This window comes from Ahaetulla prasina, chromosome 6 (assembly GCF_028640845.1).
Source record: "Ahaetulla prasina isolate Xishuangbanna chromosome 6, ASM2864084v1, whole genome shotgun sequence".
NCBI lineage: Eukaryota > Metazoa > Chordata > Lepidosauria > Squamata > Colubridae > Ahaetulla > Ahaetulla prasina.
This window is the reverse complement of record NC_080544.1, coordinates 99,099,518-99,120,597: the sequence shown is the minus strand read 5'-3', so window position 1 is coordinate 99,120,597 and position 21,080 is coordinate 99,099,518. Positions and strand designations below refer to the sequence as shown.

Genomic DNA, 21,080 nt, shown 5'->3' with positions numbered 1-21,080 from the left:
ATATTTCTTCTCTTGGTGTTTTGCAAATCTTGCAAGAAACAAATGCACTGCTAATAATCTACTGTGTTTGTGAGATGACAAACATATTTTGTGAATTAAAAATGCCCCAAATCTTGCAAATTTATGTCACATTGCCTTAAAACACAAGCTTTCTAAAAACAGACAGACACACACACACATCTTAACAAGTATTTAATTTAGGAAGACCATGAATGTTTTCTCGGTTTTCTCTTAGGCACTATATGCTTAGAATTATTGATATCTCTAACCCAATAACTCTGATCTGACTTATTGGGTTCTGTATTAGAAACATATTTACTTTCTAATTCATTTCATTATTATTGGACTTGTTTAATAGAGTGATACTATGTTTATTTAAATATAGTAAAATCTATGGCAAAACAGTAGAAATACAAGAATTAAAAATAAATAAAGGCTCACCTAATAATCAGTCAGCCTATTAGCATCAGCCCATCTCTGAAAGTTCCTGTAGGAGCCCCAGTTTCCTGTGGGTCATCGCAGAAAAAACACAGTTAAAAAATCTCTCCCAGAGACATAGAAATGGAGAGGATATCACAATAAATTGTATGGAGACTTTTGAACAGGTGGGTCAATATTGTGATGGGAAGGCATTGATGAATGTACCTTAGTGTTAAATTATCTTTAGTCTAAAGAAGAAAACTAGCAAAAACTTCTGGATTGTACCAGGAAGCTAATAGTGTCAGTGCAGGATCTGAAGCACAGGTGACATGGTGGTTAGAATGTAGTACTGCAGGCTACTTCTGCTAACGGCCGACTGCCTACAGTTCAGCTGTTCGATTCTCACCGACTCAAGGTTGACTCAGGGTTCCATCCTTCAGAGATTGATAAAATAAGGACTCAGATTGTTGGGGGCAATATGTTGACTCTGTAAAGTGCATAGCTAGGGCTGTAAAGCACTGTGAAGCAGTATATAAGTAAGTGCTATTGCTACAATATACTCATTTACAATATACCAGTATTCAATACACAATATATGTGTACAATCCAGGCTATGTTCTGGATTGGTTCTGGATTCTGGATAATCTTTAAAGCCAGCTCCGTATCGAACATCTTGTGTCCAAGTGGGTAGTAATGAGGGCATGAGATACTGCTTCAAGGCTGTCTTGTTCACTATCAGATTACACATAGAACGTAGAATTACACATCGTACATAGAAAATGCTGTACAAACAACCACACCCACACACCACCACCACCACAACCTGCACTTGCCTATCTAGAAGTTAACTGGGAATTTGGAAGTGCCCCAAAGTCACAATTCTTCCGAGAGTTGTGTCATTTGTCCAGAACAGAGTTTAAAGTACTCCTCTAATACTGGTCTTGCCATCTCCCAGTTTGGAAGAGAAGAAAAGACTTCAGTGTGAATTCTAGCAAAGTCATTGTTCAGGCCATATCAATATCATATACATCACACTTGTACTTTGTGGCAAAAAGACTGTGCGCTTAATAATGCTATTGGACAAGGTAGACATTTTTTTCCGGATGCTGGACAAAATTATTCTGAGATACTGAGCATGTCATTTAGAGTAGAACTCGGGGACCATTTTAGTCCTGATGATGATTGAGTGCTCATGATGATTGATGATGATTGAGTGCCATTTAATCGAGTTAATTAAATGTGTAGGTTGCTTAGATAAACTCTTGTATTTCGTATATTGGGGGTATTAATTAGATCATCTTTAAAATAGACAAAATCTCACCAATTTGTATTAAACGTTAAATATGATAGAATAAGCAATTTGCCTCTTGTATTAGTGTCAGCTTTCCATTTATTTATGGTGTTTGTAAGTCGGATGAATGGGAGGGGAAGTTGAAAACACCATGGGAAATGGGTCAATATAGTACTTCTGAACATTATATTGCCCTCTTGGTTTCAGAGTCTGGTTTTATGCTTAATAACTATAGTAATACTGTAGCACTTAGACTTATATGCCACTTTGTAGTATATATTTCATAGTGCTTTATAGCAGAGTTCCCCAACTTTTCTGTGTTGGCGGCACGGAGGGAAAGGGGGGGAAGGTGCTTCAGTGACACTAGCGCCTGTGCAACTCACGGTTAAACTAGCATGGACTGGACAGCCACTCACGTGGCCCAGTGACCAAAAGATCACAGCCCAGTAGTGGGCAGTGGGCCATAGGTTGGGGACCCTTGCTTTACAGCACAATCTAAACAGTTTACAGAGTCAGTATACAGCCTCCAACAATTTTGGTCCTCATTTTACCAACCTCAGAAAGGTGGAAGGCTGAGACAACCTTTAGCCGGTCAAGATTGAACTCCTGGCAGTGAACAGAGCGAGTCTGCAATACTGCATTATAACCACTGTGCCACCATGGCTCTTAATAGATATTGCATGAAGTGATATATATATAATATGTATAGTGTATAGCTCAAGGATGTACAGGTGGTCCTCAACTTACGACTACGATTGGAACCAGACTTTCTGTTGCTAAATAATGAGGTTGTTAAGTGTGCCATGTCAAATTTTATGCTTTTTTTTTTGCTATGGCTGTGGTTGTTAAGTGAATCACACAGTCATTAAGTCAATACAGCTTTCCCCATTGACTTTGCCTGTTGGAAGCTAGCTGGGAAGATCACAAATCACAAACACATGACCTTTGGATGCTACAACCATTGTAAATGCATGCCAATTACCAAGGGCCTGAATTTTGATCATGTGTCTATGGTTACACTGCAACGATTGTAAGTGTAAGAAGTGGCTGTAAATCACTTTTTTCAGTGTGGTAACTTCGAAGAGCCGCTAAATGAATAGTTGTAACTCAAGGACTACCTGTAAGAGATCAGACAACAATGTCATTTCATGTCCTGCTGTCCTGTTTAGATAAACAGCTTTGTGGTCCTGTTTTATTGTATAAAATTGGTTCCTGTGAGAAGAATTTGCGGTATTTATCCAGACAAAGCTATTCTGGCTCTTATTTTTTTTGCTGCGTGGCCTCCCGATTATTTTTTTTCTGTGGCTTTGCAGCTTCGGCTGATGGCAGTTCTTATTGTCTATTCATATTGAAACTTTGTTTGTTTGTTTTTTGCTCTTTTTTTAAAAAAAAACCTCAAGGTAATGAGCATCTGGGTATTCTCCAACGAAAGCTGAACACAACTACTTAGGTTGCCTCAATAATTGAATGAGTAAATTGGCATAAATAAATAAATTAGCATACACTTAGCACAAAGGATCATGATATTTTATATTAAGTCAGTAACACTTGTCAGATAAGATAATTCTGTATGAATGCTGAATTGGCCGCTATCTGCAATGCTAATACTGTAGTCATTTCTCTCTCTATGCTTTCCTTTCCTACTGTTACAAGAAATCAATTCAGTGGTTTTCCCTTCCCTCGGCTGAAAGGGAAATTTGCAAGGTCAAGCTAAAGAAGAAAGTGTATGAAGATGAGGCATGGATTCTGCAGGTGTAAATTTGATTCCTTTTCAGGTAGCTTGTAGCTTAACAACTGCCTCTTGCGATGGTGCTGAAAAAGATCGGCAATCAGTCCTCAATCTTGTGGCTGTCTCAGATTCTCTGCGGTTGTGAGAGTGCAATTTGGGTGCTTCGACACCGGTGCGCATGTAGGACAGCTGTAGCATCCCATGGTCATATGAGTGCCATTTGCAACCTTCATATCCAGTTTCTGACTAGCAAAGTCAATGAGGTAGCCGGAAATAAGAATAGAATAGAATAGAATAGAATAGAATAGAATTTTTTATTGGCCAAGTGTGATTGGACACATAAGGAATTTGTCTTGGTGCATATGCTCTCAGTGTACATAAAAGAAAAGATACGTTCATCAAGAATCATAAGGTACAACACTTAATGATAGTCATAGGGTACAAATATACAATCGGGAAACAATATCAATATAAATCATAAGGATACAAGCAACAAAGTTATAGTCATACAGTCATAAGTGGGAGGAGATGGGTGATAGGAATAATGAGAAGATTATTAGTAGTGCAAATTTAGTAAATAGTTTGACAGTGTTGAGGGAATTATTTGTTTAGCAGAGTGATGGGGTTCGGGAAAAAACTGTTCTTGTGTCTAGTTGTTCTGATGTGCAGTGCTCTATAGCGTCGTTTTGAGGGTAGGAGTTGAAACAGTTTATGTCCAGGATGTGAGGGGTCTGTAAATATTGTCACAGCCCTCGTTTTGTCTTGTGCAGTATACAGGTCCTCAATGGAAGGCAGGTTGGTAGCCATTGTTTTTTCTGCCGTTCTAATTATCCTCTGAAGTCTGTGTCTGCATTGTTGGGTCGCAGAACCAAACCAGACAGTTATAGAGGTGCAGATGACAGACTCAATAATTCCTCTGTAAGCCATGATCATGTGAAGTCATATTTGATGAACGTGGTTGATTTGCTTAACAATTGCAGTAGAACTGATGTCATAAGTCAGCATGATCATGTGATATTTCACTTAATAGCTGTATTGCTTATAACAGAACTGCTGTCCCAACTACCGTTGTTAAGTGAAAACTTATCTGTATCATGTTTCCTTCCAATTATCTAATTTATGTGTTGTTACATAATTCTGCTAATTATTCTCATTGGGTAAGACTTATATCTGACTTTGAAAGCTAAGCAGGTAAGTGATGGGGAATCACCTAGATCAGGGGTCTGCAAACTTGGCTCTTTTAAGACTTGTGGACTTCAACTTCCAGAAGTCCTCAGCCAGCAAAACTGGCTGAGGAACTCTGGGAGTTAAAGTCCACAAATCTTAAAAGAGCCAAGTTTGCAGACCCCTGACCTAGATATTGTAGGATTTCTAGGGTGAACTGGACTGTCAAAAAAACCACAAAACATCCTGGTGAAGACACTTTCACAATACTGCTAAGAAAATAACGCAATTGCATTAAAAGGACTTGAGCTCAGCTCCATAGAGGGTTTTGTCGCATTCAACTTTGATCTGATCCTCACCTCCTCAGATATCACCCCCTCCCTCAATAAAAACCCCAGGGAGTCGGATTAACCACCAGACCTTGAAGACTAAGGGTATGGGAATACACACACACACACAAAATAGAACATGAAAAATAAACAGGAAACATACTTTTACAGCTGATGTTCAGAAATATTTTGAAGTCAATTTGTTTACGTTTTAAGTGGATTTTTTTTCTACAGTTGAGCTTAATGAGAAATTGAGTTGGATTTATTATTTAATAGAAAATTGCTTATGATTCCTTCTAATTATTTTAGTTTTTTAAAAAAGTTATGATAAATAGATATGAGAGTATGTTGTCTTGTATATTAAGGCACTGACATACTTCTGGATCTCTTGAAAACATGGTTGTCCAATGTTGGAGAATAGTTTTTACTGTTAAGTATTTATTTCATAGAGTAAATATATAAATATTTTTTTCTTTCAGCACATTCCTTATTACTCAGAACAGTGTCAGAACATCTCACAATCACATATTACATAACATATATCACAACATGTTGTTGTTGTTAGTTGTGAAGTCGTGTCCGACCCATCGCGATCCCATGGACAACATTCCTCCAGGCCTTCCTGTCCTCTACCATCCTCTGAAGTCCATTTAAGCTCACGCCTACTGCTTCAGTGACTCCATCCAGCCCCCTGGTTCTCTGCCGTCCCCTACTTTTGCCTTCAATCTTTCCCAGCATTAGGCTCTTCAATGAATCCTTACATCACAACATGTAATATACATCATATAACATAATGTGGCAACATCATATAACATGTAATATTACCTATACTGCATTACATTACATATAAATATATATTTTGCCTTCTGAAGCCATGGAATCTTTCAGGGGGCTGCATTTTTCTGAAGGTAGCAGTGTTCTCTAACAATTCATTGGATAAGATAATTCAAAGTTTATCATCTATAACACCTTTGCTTCAGTTATCTGCCAGACTATTCAGTTAAGTTTTGTCTTTCTATCCTGTTAGTTGTTATGTCATCTTATGGGCCCTTTGAGACATATCTGTGACCACAATTGCCCCTGTGAGATAGTTTTCTACTTCCTGTCTTAATGGCATTGACGATGTGGTGTTAGACCTAGGATATTATGATTAGTTTACACAGTCAGCAGTTTAGGCTGGTTTTGCATTTTTACCCACCTATCCATTTCCTCAAAAGTACCTGTTAGACAGATGTTGTTTTATATTATTAAAGGTTTCATCATAGGATATAAACTCTCCCAAATAAAGTTGCCTTTTGAAATCGATTTGTGGTGATTTTGTCAATGCTAATATAGTATCCAAGTGGTACTCCAGATGTTTTGGGATTGTACGTAAGTCACCTATTACTAGTGTGCTGCCATCTTTGCTTTCTTTTGCAACAATCGTTTTACTTCCTTTTGCAGGTTTTTGTAGTTTGTGATTTCCTCCATTTTTTTCCTCTCCACTATCCAGACTTTTTAACTTGGGGTGTTATTTGGCAGGTGCCTGTCTGTTTGAATTCTAAAGTCCCAGAGCCATTTTCTATGTCTTGCCTATTTTGTGGCCCCACCAGTCCTCGCTTGCAGACAAGTGCTATTTCTTGCATATATTCCATTGCACCATTGTTGCTACTTTGTCATGCTGTTGCTTGTAGTCAGTCTGTGTGATTTTGCAGCAGAGTTCTGTTTTCCTCTTTGAACAGACACAACTTATAAATGGAAGAAACAAAAGAAACACAATGTCATTTTTGAGAGCGAGGCTGCTATGCAATAGATTTTCTGCTTTGTTTTCCTCAAACAGTGTCTTCGGTTCTAAATTTTATTGGTGGTGTTGGTATCCTCCCCCTCCCTCCCTCCCTCCCTCTGTGTGTGTGTGTGTCTTAGTGCTCTTTGGATTCAGTCTGCAACTTCAATCAGATTCTTCCATCATAAAAAAGATAGCTATACATAAAAAGGATTTTTTGTTAATTCGAACATGGACTTTAAGATGATAGCTGTCAAGTTAGCCTTTCTCTAAGCATTGCCTGCACACAGATTTAGATGCTATTAAAAATATAATTCCCCTCTCCCCTTTCCCACATCCCATTTCCTGCACCAGTGGGATTAATGTAATTATTGCTTTGTGAGCATGATTCCCTATAAGTATGCATTGGAGATTCTTACAACTTTATCTAGCTTTGTTTGGCTATTACAAAATGAACTAAGCCATATTCTTTAAAACCTTGGTTTGGTAAGGTAAAATGGCTAATGTATTTCGACAACAATCTTTAATAGACTTGACCCCTGTGCTGTCATCACCATCTCTATAGGCTATTTTAATATGGAAATAAGCCTGTTCCAAACAAAACTTTGTAAATCAGCAGTTCCTTCTGTTTTCATTCGAAAACTGACACTAGCATTTTCTTCCTTTAAAATTCGAAAGTTAAAAATGTCAGCCTTACTCTTTAAAATCTGTCTGAGCAATTGGTCTCCTCATTATGTCCCAAATTAAACCTTGCCTTTACTCTTTGTATTTCAGTACCATCTTCCTGTGATAGGAGGCTCCTAAGAGGAAACCTTCTACCTTTCAATGCACGACCAATGGTAAGTTGCCTAAAATGTGTTTTTGTGTTTGAAGTGGTTTTAAATAAAATTGGCTTTATAGATAGTCCTCACTTAATAACTGCCCTGTTCAAAGTCATGATGGCACTGAAAAAGTAACCAGAACTCTTGTTTACATTGGTTAGGGTTATGATTAATTTAATTGATCCATCATCCATCCATCCATCCATCCATCCATCTACTATCTATCATATCTATCTATCATATACTCCATCTGTCCGTCCATCTCCATCCATCCATTCATCCTCTTTTTCTCTAGTATTGCTGGTGGAATTGGAAATTAGAATAGGGGATAAAATGGAATGTTTTTATTGTGAATGTTTTTTTAAAAAGTAGAATTAAATATATTGTAATATTTATACACTACTTAAGTACTTCTGTCTTTATCCAGCTATTCATATGTTCTTTCTCAAAAGCTCCTCCACAACTTACATTGCTGCTGTCTCTTCTTGCTTACTCCTTTCTTTTAATGCCCAACCCCTGCTAACAATCGTTACTTTTTTTCCTAGTCTAGTAAAGGATGTCTGACTATGGTATTTTAAATCTCATTGTTCTTAAAATACGCCCAGAAGCAAGGCACTGTGATAAGGAGAGGAGATTTATTTGTGTGCCTGTGGGAAGAGAATTAATTTCAGTATAAATAATACAGAGTAAAATTTAAATGTGATCTTTCACATGAAAATGCTAAACAATGATCTCACTTTTTAAAGAACAGGGTGTAGCCTATTTTCACACTGTTGTGCTCCGTCCTTATGCTTTAGCTATTTGAGGGTGTAAAAGAAAGTGAGTGTTCAAGTCCTTTTAAAAGAACTTTTCTGGACAGTGGCCTTTGATGTTTTCTTACAAAAGTAGAGAATGTTTTGCTTTGGTTTAAGCTTTGGAAGATTCCTCTCCTTGTAGCCTCACATGTTCTCTGCCTGCAATACATTGTCATTGTTGCGTATCTTCATAGCACAATAAACAGAAAGATACAAGGATTGGTTAGGTAGTGTTATTGCTGGAGGCTAACAAACAAGTCACATTGGCCTCAATCAGAGTTGAGTGGAGAAATAAAAATACATTCTGGAAACAAGCAGTGCTGTGTAACAGTATGCCTTCCCTAGATCAGCAACAGTATTCTGATTTTTCCATTGGTACTATGCTTGGATTTAATGGGGACTTGGTTTAATATGATCTGGCATGGAATTCTGCAGTTGGCTGATTAGCAAGTGCTTCAATACTATTTCCTGGTTTTAGAGTACATAGCTGGGCATGATTTTCCAATGCCAGACAATGCGAATGGCCAAAAGTTTTATATGAGTACTCCTCAACTTACATCAACCTTGGAAAAGGTGTTCTATGATCCATAAAAGCACTTCTGGCAGTTGTAACATATTGTGTGAGTCCCCATTCTATCCCTCTTGTCACATGACTGCACATGGGACACTTGGCAACCCGCTCTCATTTATGACTGGTTACAGCATCCCATAGTCATGTGATTTTCCCTGGCTCATCTCCGTTTCAAAGCCAAAGAGCCAACGCTGTCTGAAGACGTCTTCGTGGTCATGTGGCCGGCATGACTCAATGCCAAAGGCACACGGAACGCTGTTACCTTCCCACCAAAGGTGGTCCCTATTTTTCTGCTTGTATTTTTTATGTGCTTTCGAACTGCTAGGTTGGCAGAAGCTGGGACAAGTAACAGGAGCTCACCCCATTACACGGCACTAGGGATTTGAACTGCTGAACTGCTGACCTTTCGATGAACAAGCTCAGCATCTTAGCCACTGAGCCACCACGTCCCTGCCTTCCCTGGTTTATGGCACTTTTTTTTTTCTTGCTGACTTATAGCAAAAAACCCACTATTTAGGGACAACGGGTTCATATTTATGACCACCTGATTTGTTTAACAATATCATAACACCAGTTGTAAAATTGGGTCTGGTCCCATAGGTACCTTGATTTTACAATGGTCATGAATTAATGACTGCAATTCCGGTTCCAGTTGCAGTCGTAAGTCAAGAGATATCTGTAATGTAAATAGTGCCATAGTAATCCTGTATTTTGTTTAATTCCAAATTGTTATAGCAATAGCATTTAGACTTACATACCGCTTCCTAGTGCTTTACAGCTCTCTCAAGCAGTTTACAGAGTCAGCATATTGGCCCCAATAATCTGTGTCCTCATATTACCCACCTCGGAAGGATGGAAGACTGAGTTAACCTTGAACCAGTTAGATTTGAACTGCTGAACTGCAGCTAGCAGTCAGCTGAAGTAGCCTGTTGTACTGCACACTAACCGCTGCGCCACCTCCGTTATATACCAGTCAGACCTTTGCAAAATGGAACATGAGTTGGATCTTTCTAAAGCAATTCAGTTTTAAAGGTTGTACTAATCTACACCTTTCCTTTTCCCTTTGTTTTTCCAATCTTTTGCTACTTTGAGATGTATCTCTGCATCTTTCTTGGATTCTCAGCAGTGACTCTGTTGCCTGGAAAAATTCAGGAGCGAAGGCTTAACTTGCTCATTTAGGAGATGCTGGTTTATCTCTTGTAGAAAATAGAAAGATAGTTTCTCTTAGTGTTTGGAACTATGCTTTATGAGTATAGGTGGTGGGAGGACTGCCTATATTATAAAAAGTAATGTGAAAGTCATCATCCTAGCCCTCAGAACCTTCACTGCCTTTCTGCCATAGTTGCACCCAAAGAGAAATAGTTCGTTTCCTCATCTGAATAGATGGATCAATGGTGGATTAATCGTAGTATTCGCAGATGCAAGTAGTCCTCAATTTAAGATCACAATTGAACCCAAAATTTCCATTGCTAAGCAAAGCAGTTGCTTAAGTGAGTTTCCCTCCATTTTATAATCTTTATTGCAACCGTTGTTAAACGAACCACTGCAGTTATTAAATGAATCAAGCAGTCATTAAGCAAATTTAGCTTCCCACTTTGAATTTGTCAGAAGCTGGCTGGAAAGGTACAAATAGTGATCGCATGACCCCGGGACAGTGTAGCTGTCATAAATACAGGTCAGTCGCCAGGCACCCAAATTTTGATCATGTGACCATGGGGATGTTGTGAAGGTCATAAGTGTGAAAAACGGCCACAAGTCACTTTTTTCATTGTCGTCGTAACTTTAAACTGTCACTAAACCGTTGTTGTAAGTCAAGTATCTAAACCTGTATCTAAACCAGTGTACTTTGTTCACTCTGTTTTCAGTTATAAAACAGAATAAACAAATGGGAGAAAAATCTAAATAATAATGCTTTGCCTTTGAAATTTTGTTTAAAAATGTTTTTGTAAGATTTAAACATGAGCCACAGGGGCACAGTGGTTAGAGTGCAGTACTGCAGGCTACTTCTGCTGACTGCCGGCTGTCTGGAATTTGGCAGTTCAAAACTCACCAGGCTCAAGATTGACTCAGCCTTCCATCCTTCCGAGGTGGGTAAAATGAGGACGCAGATTGTTGGGGGCAAGATGCTGACTCTTAGAGCGGGCTGTGAAACGGTATATAAGTCTAAATGCTATTGCTATTGCTAAACAACAGCAATAATGAACCCAAGCTCCTTCCTCAACTCATGCTCCACCTTAAAGGCAGTTCATAAATATAACAACAACAAACAACAACAACAACAACAACAACAACAGAGTTGGAAGGGACCTTGGAGGCCTTCTAGTCCAACCCCTGCCCAAGCAGGAAACCCTACACCATCTCAGACAGATGGTTATAATATGATTCTCTTCTGCACATGCCTTTGGCTAAAACGGGGTGTTAAAATACACATCCAGTAAAATGAAAAAAATAAAAACACCTGCTTTACTTAAAACTTTTTAAATTTCTCAAATTGCTTTTCCCATCTGCAAGAATAAAGTATATATAACTTCATACTTTAGTCAAGAGTTCAGGACCTTTTCACATTATTGCTTATTAAAAAAAATGACTCACTGCATCATAAAGTATGATCAGCTCCATTAAATTTTAAAATATTCGGAAGAATCTGTTGTCGTACTGTATTTTGTTCCAATTTGCACCCTGCCAAATAAGCATTTGTAGAGTTGCAGACTAGTCACTCACAAAGTAAAAATGGATCTTTAATTGTTTCTTACAACATTCTTTGTGGAATGAGAACCTTTAGAAAAGCCACTTTTGTAAGGAGTGGAGTAGAAAAATAAATAAAGTGGAGTGCATTTTATGACTGAGTAGCTCAAAATACAGTCACAGATGAAACATGCATGAAATATAATGCTGGATCAATCATGTAGTGTCACAAGAATCTCATCTTCCATTTTTAGAACTCTTTTTAAAGAAAACACCATAGAGCTGCTGACAGCTTTGCAGATGCAGATAATCCTTGACGTATGACCATAAATGAGCCCAGAATTATGGTTGAAAGTTATTGTAACGGTTAAGGGATTGCACCCAAGTGATCGTACCCAATTTTACAACCTGTTTTGTTGCCGTCATTAAGTGAACGTTGTAGTCGTTAAGTGAACCTGGAAGCAAATGCCGATCATAATTTCACAGCCCTCTTATTGCAGGTTGCTGCAAAAATGGCAGTAAATGCAAGCTGGTTGCAAAACACCCAGAATGTGAGCCCATGACAGCAAGGGCGTGGTGATGGGTTTGTTGAAACTTTGGTACAGGGTCGTAAGTACTGTAGCTCTGGGGATATCCATCATCATTTTGAACAGTTGCTCAGCAACTGGTCGTAAGTTGAAAGACTACCTGTAAATACTGACTTAAATAGTTGTATTCTTAAGTTGACAGAGGCTCTCCAATAACCACAGTGATGTACTGTAGCAAAAATTAGAGAAGGAGTGAAAGCAAATGTGAAGGGCTTTGAATTGTTGGAATATCTCACTGTCTACTCTTAAAAATTGACTGTATGCAAGTTCATTGCATTTTATGGAACTGAATTATGCCATGTCATTTTGAAAAGGAGACATTAAGAACTTCCTTGAGCTCAAATTATGGTAGTTGGGCGGAGCGAGTATCATTTATATGCTTCATCCTAGGAAATCTTTTACTTTTAATCATCCATTCCGACAACTTCCTAAAAAATAGTCACTACAAAAATAACATTTGAAAATCCTGAAACATAAATGTGTAATTTGAATGTTGTGGGTTGTCTTGATTGGGAACGTTATATGATGATAACCTAAACAATTTTGTGTCCTGGTTTGTTTTGAAGCTGTTAATGTGTGATACCTTAGTTCAGAGATTGGAAATACGAATAATTAAAAGGATTTTTAAAAATGTTTGAATCCCGATTCATAACAAAGGTGCTAACACAGTTCATGTTTGGGTAAGTATTGCGATCAAGCCAATAACCTGTGTGTGATTAGTCCACACAGAGTGCTCTAAAAAAAAGCCAAATTATCATCTTAATTATCCAATTATGTGTAGCTAAATATTGTCCGTTTTTGCCTTTATCCATATTTCTTTTCTGTGGGACTAGATTTATAAATAGTATCACATTCCATGCAGTTTCCATTTTGCTGTATTTCTGCTCAGCTGTTGGATTCATTTACTCAAGGGAATGAAGAGGTTTTTTTTAAGATAATTGTGGATATTTACATGTGGTGTGTATTATCAGAGTTATGCTCCTGTTTACTGAGTAAGTATTAGAACAGGCAACAGACGTTTCATAAGTGGCTTTTCAACTCTTAAAAAAACCCCAACGCTGGCCATATTTTTTAACTTAGCTACTTGGCCTCTCAGAAACATATTACTGCTCCATGTATTTCCCCCCTTTGATACCATTAATGGACTGCCCAAAGAATATTTTTTCCCCTGCTTTACACTCATGAGTATTGCCATCAAGAATGCATTAGCAAATCCATGTTTGTTTTGAAATAAAGGAAGCCAGCAAATTGATTGAGAGATGATTGTGTGCTTATTATCAGAAGGAAGGATGTTGGAAAATGTTCTGGGTTTGCCATCTTCTTGGCATGGCTAGATTTTGCAAGAACAGGCGAGACACAAATGAGCAGATTTATATATCATATTGTATGATATGATACATGATGTTTTGTTCGGACTGAGTTTATGAAAGATCTTGGTCTTTTACCCAGCTTTGGTTGCTTTCTTGATGACTTTCATTAGGCAGCAATTGTTGGCATATATAGCATTTGACATGGTTACTTTATCACTCTTGGAAGGAGGTTAGTAACATATAGGACTCCCCCCCCCCCGCACAAATTTTATTCACATTCTGCAGGATAGGTTAGGCTGACATTTGGAAAACAATTAAATGTTATCCAGTGAGTTTAATGGTCCTGTAATTACTGGGCTCTTGGGTGCATAGCCTATTTTTGGAATAGACAATATTTGTCTATTCATTTTTGTTTTGTTCAACGGTGGAGTTGTTGGGAGTACAAAGAATCCAGAAAGATACCAATTCATGTGTCTCTGTTTTTCAAATTACTGGGATATAGCAGGGATACCCTGAAGGCTGGTCAAAAGCCGTCATAAAGATACCTTCTTTGACTTACAATGATACACCCATCTATACTACATTTTCTAGGTAGGAAAGAACAAGGGTCTGCTTTGCTCTCAAAGGGTAATGAAAAAAAAAGAAATCAGAATATTTTTTTTCTTTCAAGGAGATTCTCAGTATTGCTAATGAACTGCAAAGGATTGCTTGGTATGAAGATAATGGACAGCCTTGAATACTCTGTTCAGTCTGAAGGTTTAAGTGTAATGTTTCGATAAAGGTTGCAATTTTGGAGTTTCTAAAATACAGTAAAACCAAATTAACATTGCATTGGATTAATTTATAATTGAGTGTGCGGTGAGAGTCCAGTAATTGTTTATTATGCAGTATAAACAGACCAACACAATTAAGCAATCGTGTCTTTCATTTGTTTGAGCATAACATTACATAACATAATAACAGAGTTGGAAGGGACCTTGGAGGTCTTCTAGTCCAACCCCCTGCCGAGGCAGGAAACCCTACACCATTTCAGACAAATGGCTATCCATAGCATGCCACATGACTATAACAATTGTATTTTGTTGATCCAGATTTGGGGATCAGTGTGCAGTGTGATCTGACATTTGCCCTTTTATTTTAAGTGAAAGAGGAAATGGTTGTTCGGGTGAAAATGCAAAGACCTCAGTGTCTCCTCTGGGGTCTTATTTTAAAATGACAGAATGGTAATGCAGAAAATTACAACCATAAAATCCTCGTCTGAGGCTCCCCCTTAATTTCCCAAGCAGAATCCAGGTAAAGGAAAACTGTCAATGAATACAGAGATGACTTTATAACGAACGGATTTAGAGACTTTCTTTACACAGACGTCAAAAGCTTAATCTCATCTCTCATCTCTTTTGCAAAATTTATGGTAGCTGTACTATTCAACTAGTGTGATGTGTCTTTCTGACCTGTTTGGGAATCCCCGCAAAATCCCCCAGACTTTCTTCAGTTTCACATTTAGTGATTTCACCCCATCGAATCTGATATGTGGAAACTGCTGAAGACAAATGCGAAAAATATTCAGTTCAGGATGAGAACATAAGAATTATTACAATCCGCTTGTCTCATTAGCCAACTATGGCTTTGATCATAGCAAAACCTTCTTCTTTTGTTCTTGTAGTGGTACAGTACAAGGTTATGCACTGTGAAACCCAAGTTTCCAGATATGGCCAAAGCAGGAAATGTCTGTCTGTGAAAACAAGTCATATCAGCATAAACTCTGAAAGCATGTAATCTGCAGAGAATTCTTTCCCTTCCCTCCATTACTAGAGAAAAAAAGTTATGTCCTGGTATTTCTTGTGCTCTTTTAAAAATAAATGAATAAGGGTGGGTGGGTAGGTAGGAAATAGATAATATGACTTCACATCAAGGCCAGGAAAGAAGCCATAGTAGATAAAATGGCTTACACGAGAGCCAAAGATTTCTTTGCTAAATTCTAGAAAATAGAAAAATCTGTGAAGCCATGTCATAGCCTTGAGACTATATTACTATTACTATTATTATTATTCTCTTCCTTTTTAGTATCTATCTCTTCCCACTTACGACTATAACCATGTCGTTTGTATCTTTCAATTTATATTGTTTTATTTGTTTGCTAGTACGATTCGATAGCTTATTAGTAACCCTGACTATCATTAAGTGTTGTATCATTTTATTCTTGATGAATGTATTTTATTCTCCTTACGTACACCGAGAGCATATGCACCAAAGACAAATTCCTTGTGTGTCCAATCACACTTGGCCAATAAAGAATTCAACCGTCTCCTCTCCTCTCCTCTCCTCTCCTCTCCTCTCCTCTCCTCTCCTCTCCTCTCCTCTCCTCTCCTCCCCTCCCCTCCCCTCCCCTCCCCTCCTCTGTCACTAAATTTGCTGCCTTTTCTGAGTGTGGGGAAACCAGAAAGAGAGAGATGAGCTCATGGCATATCTTTAGTTTGGAGTCTTACTTTCTCCTTGGAGACCAAGGGAAAATAGCTGAGAGATTTCGCTTTCCAGTGGTTCTACATATTCCCTCTAGTGTTGCATTCTACCCTGTTTCTTTCAAAATAAACACCCCTGCGATGGAGACTCATACAAGCCTTGCTTTCATAGCAGGACTGAAATACAGATCAGAAAAATATGATTCATTGCCCCATATATATTAATGAACTAGCAGAGCCCCAGTTATCATCAGCAAATTATAAACATGTCTTAATTTAGAATTCACACTCAAGAGTATTGTTATATTTTGAAAACATGTAGAAAGAAGTTTGATGCCCAATTTTTTTAAAAAAAGAAAAAGTACTTCTGGTTTTTAAACTAAGGTGTGAGCATAGATTTTGTAGCAGAGAAACAGATTTCCAATTTGGAAGTTAAAGATCCAAACTTTTCCCTACATTTTGAAACCAAATATGTCAAGCACAAATGAAATGGAAGTTTTTAGTGGAGACATGCACTGTGGAAATGTTATAGGAAGGCAACTAATTTCATTACTGCTAAATTGACTGGTATTTTACTCTGTTTTACTGGCAGTTAATTATGATATGTTTCTTACAATAGCATACAGAAGATGGTTGAATGGATAAATGCAATTAAGCGATGAATATCAGATAAGACGGATATGACTAAAAGATATACTTTGTGTGTCTGAGCATTCACAATAAGCTTTTGGGGACCCTAGTTCAAGACTGAGAAGATGACTGTCTCAAAATCATCCAGGTACTTTCTGTATCTGAGCGAAGACCAGAATTGACTCTCCCCATTCCTAGTCCAGTACCTTAATCATTCACTACTTTGGGTCTCATAGATGGATAATTATATAAATGAAATGTAAGAACAGTAACATCTTATTTTAATGGGTTAGTTGGTAGAAAGAATCCCCTTATTCTTGACCATCTATTAAACTAGACGTCTAATTAAGTTGCTAGCATACTAAAAAGCAGAGAAGAGCAGAGACATCTCCCTGCCAACAAAAGTGCATATAATCAAGGGTATGGTTTTCCCAGTTGCAATGTCTAGCTGTGAAAGTTGGACCATAAGAAAGGCTGAGCACCAAAGAATTGAGGCCTTTGAACTCTGGTGCTGGAGAAGACTCTTGCGAGTCCCTTGTACCGCAAGGCGATTCAACCGGTCAGTCCTACAGAAGATCAACCTTGACTGCTCTTTAGAAGGCCAGATCCTGAAGATGAAACTCAAACACTTTGGCCACCTAATGGAGAAGGAAGGACTCACTGGAGAAGATCCTAATGCTGGGAAAGATTGAGGGCAAAAGAAGAAGGGGACGGCAGAGGATGTGGAGGCTGGATGGAGTCACTGAAACAATAGGCGTGAGCTTAAATGGACCCCAGAGGATAGTAGAGGACAGGAAGGCCTGGAGAAACGTTGTCTATGGGATCGTGACGACTTCACAACTAACAACAACAACAATTAAAACAAGGTTTTTAGGGTTAGGGGATGAAAATAACCACCCTGAGCACCTCTAGAGATTGCTTCAGTGATGGTGTTTCCTGCTTATGCTTTTGACATAGAAGAACAACCTTCAAAAGAAGAGCAGAAGGAACAATGCAAAAGGACAAAAGAGTCCTTGGTTCACTTCCATCCCTATTTGCTCTCCACCTTTTACTGCCCTGCCCTACCAGCCTTTCTGCTGCCTTCCCAGCTGTGGTGAGGTTGCCACCATCACCCCCAACTCAACATACCCACCTCTTGCCTAATGCAGGCCACTGCTTGATACAGCCGTCCTCATTATCTTGACCTTCCACTATGTTCTCAACTAATTCACACTCACAAGATGTCCAGCTTTGAAAATTCAGGTGAACTGGTGGAATGTTGGCATAGCTGGCCATGAAGATATCAAGAGATAATGGTGTTTTGAAAGGAGAAGAACACCTGAAGTTGAGTGGCTAAAGGAGTGGCAGCAATGGCCCTAGCCCTTTGGGACTTAGAGTGAGTTGGCTCCCCTACCAGGTGGTAGTTTGTAGTTTGCTATAATGGAATATAGTTTTCATGGCATATTAGGATGTTGATTACTAATACTATTTTTGTGTAACAACAACAACCACCTTTGTTGTCACTGTACAACATATGTACAATGAGATTTCTGGAGCTCCCTCAGTGCACCCTACCAACACAGTACAACTCACAGTGAAGGCAGAAAATCCCTAACCCAATAAATCATATTAACAAACACCCAGTCTTGTTGCACCAGTGTGACCATGTTACACGTTGCGCCAGCCCTGCAAGTCCATTGTACTACATAGTTATGATGTTATTTCTTCACATTCAGGAGTCTGACAGCCCACGGATAAAAACTGTTCTTCAGCCTGCTTGTGTGGCTGGCTATGCTTCTATAGCTCATTCCCGATGGTAGGAGGGTAAAGAAGTGATGACTAGGGTGTGAGTCATCTCTTACTATTTTTGTGTATTGTTATGAAAAGGAAGAGTTACTAAATAATGAGTTGTCATAGCTAACAAATGACAGGTTTGAGACCAGCAAGAGAAACAGAGGTATGACGTACTCTTATCTTTAATGATTTCTCTCTTTCCTTTTGGCAATAGGAAGCTTTGGAAAATGAGGAGGCAGAGAGAAGGGGGGACTACCTACCACAGGGAGGATATGGGGGGAAAAGGTCCTCTTTTGCTTCTTTGCCACAGTGATACTGTGATAGCTGCCAGCCTTTGCTTAATATATTCAGAGATACCTGGGGATATTCCCATAAGACATTATCCTCAGATTTTAAAATAAGAATGTGCTTACATCTTTATCTTATCCACTAGCAGTGGCGATGGCAAAGGGAAGGGAGTATTTGCATGAAGTGAAAGTGAAGAGAATATAAAAGATTTGAGAACACAGTTCTTGCATTTCCACTAAATCACTTTTACTATGCAAAGATGCTTCATATGGAGCTGGGCTGTTGATTTTTTTTTTTTTTTTTTGCGGCTTAGCGTTGAGTTCCTTCTGATCTCCGAGTTCATTTCGAGTGGTGATTCTAGGTCTTGAACCTGAATACAAGGCTTATGCTCTTCCAGTGAGTTCAGATCTTGATCTGACTAATCCTAATTGAATACTTGCCCGGAAGTATATTGATTCCTAGGGCAGCGAGAGCTTAGGGCTTCGGTTTCTTGCTTAATTAGTAAAGACTTCCCTCCCCTACTCATTGGCAGTCTTTGGAACAAGTTTGGATGAGGACAGAAATGGCTTTAGGGACTCACACTGTTTGACCCCTAATTTAATATACAAGTGTTTGAGTGAGGATAGGCCTGCAAAGACATGTTCAATACTGCATTGCGTAAGAGGTCAATTTTTTCCTAGCTAGCTTTGTTGCACTCAAAGACAAAATCATGAACAGTCTGTTACTATTTTGTAGTGTTGGACGTAAGCATTTTTTGCTTCTTGTTGTGCTCGCTCTCCAGGAAGATCACAGTAGTTCATTTTCCCTGGTAGCATTTCCTTTAACTAAAAATAAATAAAGCATGGGCTTTACCGTTTAACAGACTCAGCATTCAGTTCTTGGAAAGATTTTGGAAATCCCTTTTTTCAGAGCTCTTGGGGTTCCATTGCCACTAAGTGTACATGAAGGTGGACTAAAAGAATAATAATACATACTAACCGTTTCTATGAAAACAAACCTATCTAAGCAGTAAAACCCAAAACTGAAGCTTCTTCCCCCCCCCCCACCTCAAGCACAAAGTTCAAAAGTGGTTTCCAAGTAGAAACAAAGTTAATTGTGTTCTTTTCTTTAGTCAAAGCAGTCAATTTTGCCATCTCTGCTAACTCTATCAACGTTTGCAGTCCATTTTGGGAATCAAAGCACCCTTCCATTTTTGTAGTTAACTAATGTTCCAGTTCTGCTTAAGGCAACTTTCCGTATTTGGGTTCACATGTTGATGCTGCATCCATTTGCTCTGCTATATATTCTATTGAGCAAAACAAGACTCCTTCCTTTTACTGGAAGGAGTAAAAGTGAAGGAAGGATGGTTCCAATGGAAAAAAAAAGTTCAGAAATAAAAAAAAAAGAATGAATCCATGTTTTTCCTTGCAGAAATGTTTCCGATTAGCTAAATATTTGATTGAATTTTGGGAGGTAGAAAAATGGCATTATGCAGAAACATATTTCATAATAGTAAGGTCGGAGCCAGTTTTTCCCACTAGGTACAAATCTCAAAAGCCTTGGTTGAAATACTTTTATAGCCCAGCAGTTTGAAGGAACCAAAGTGTGTAAGGGCCAAAAAACCCACAAGAATCGCCAGAGTACGGAGAATTCAAAGCACACTGATGGGTTTATTAAAGTTGCATGGATGATAGCATGAGAAACCGGTCAGTTGAATTGGAGCATTTGGATTTATAAAACAGCTTAACTAAAGAAGCAGATGGACAGTGCAAATGCACTTGGGTGTTTTTTTTATAGCGTCTAAGAAATCTGAATTAAGGAAGTTGTCTTCCTAGGATGTTTATTATAAGTATCATGTGTTCTGATTTTCTAATATTCCTTTCCGGGTTTTTGTGAACATTGAAAGCAGCTGTGTGTTTACTGATTGTGCAGATGTGGGGGTGTAGGGTGGGAAAAATTTTAAACACTGTTTCAGTGATTTGATTTTTTTTAAAAAGAAAATTATATAGGAGGTAACTAAAAAACTTTCTGAGTTATTCTTGTTCATGGCAAACAACAAAGGAAACATTCACAGAAGTAATACAAGGGCAACCAATAGATTTAAACTTAATGTAAACCGCTTTAATCTAGATTGCAGAAAATACGACTTCTGCAACAGAATCATCAGTGCTTGGAATACTTTACCTGACTCTGTGGTCTCTTCCCATAATCCTAACAGCTTTAACCAAAAACTTTCTACTATTGACCTCACCCCATTCCTAAGAGGACCATAAGGGGCGTGCATAAGCGCACAAACGTGCCTACCGTTCCTGTCCTATTGTTTTTCTTTTCTTCTTCCTATATATGTTTATATGTGTATATACTATATAATCTTTTTGTATGATGTTGTGACAAATAAATAAATAAATAAATAAATAAAGTATCAGATACATAACATATAAATTAAAGAGAAGAGCAGATAGAGAAGATTAAAAACGAATGAGAATAT

At 38.3% G+C, this 21,080-nt stretch overlaps 1 protein-coding gene across 9 annotated transcripts in view; it reads left to right on the top strand.

Annotated features, from left to right (window-relative positions):
* The window catches only part of TBL1XR1 (TBL1X/Y related 1), a 296,615-nt gene that overhangs the window by 146,161 nt on the left and 129,374 nt on the right, over positions 1 to 21,080 (top strand). For all 9 annotated transcript variants that reach the window (XM_058189221.1, XM_058189228.1, XM_058189222.1 and 6 more), the window contains one exon: positions 7,470 to 7,534. The gene's annotated coding sequence lies outside the window, so the exon portion shown is untranslated. The remainder of the gene's footprint in view (positions 1 to 7,469; positions 7,535 to 21,080) is intronic.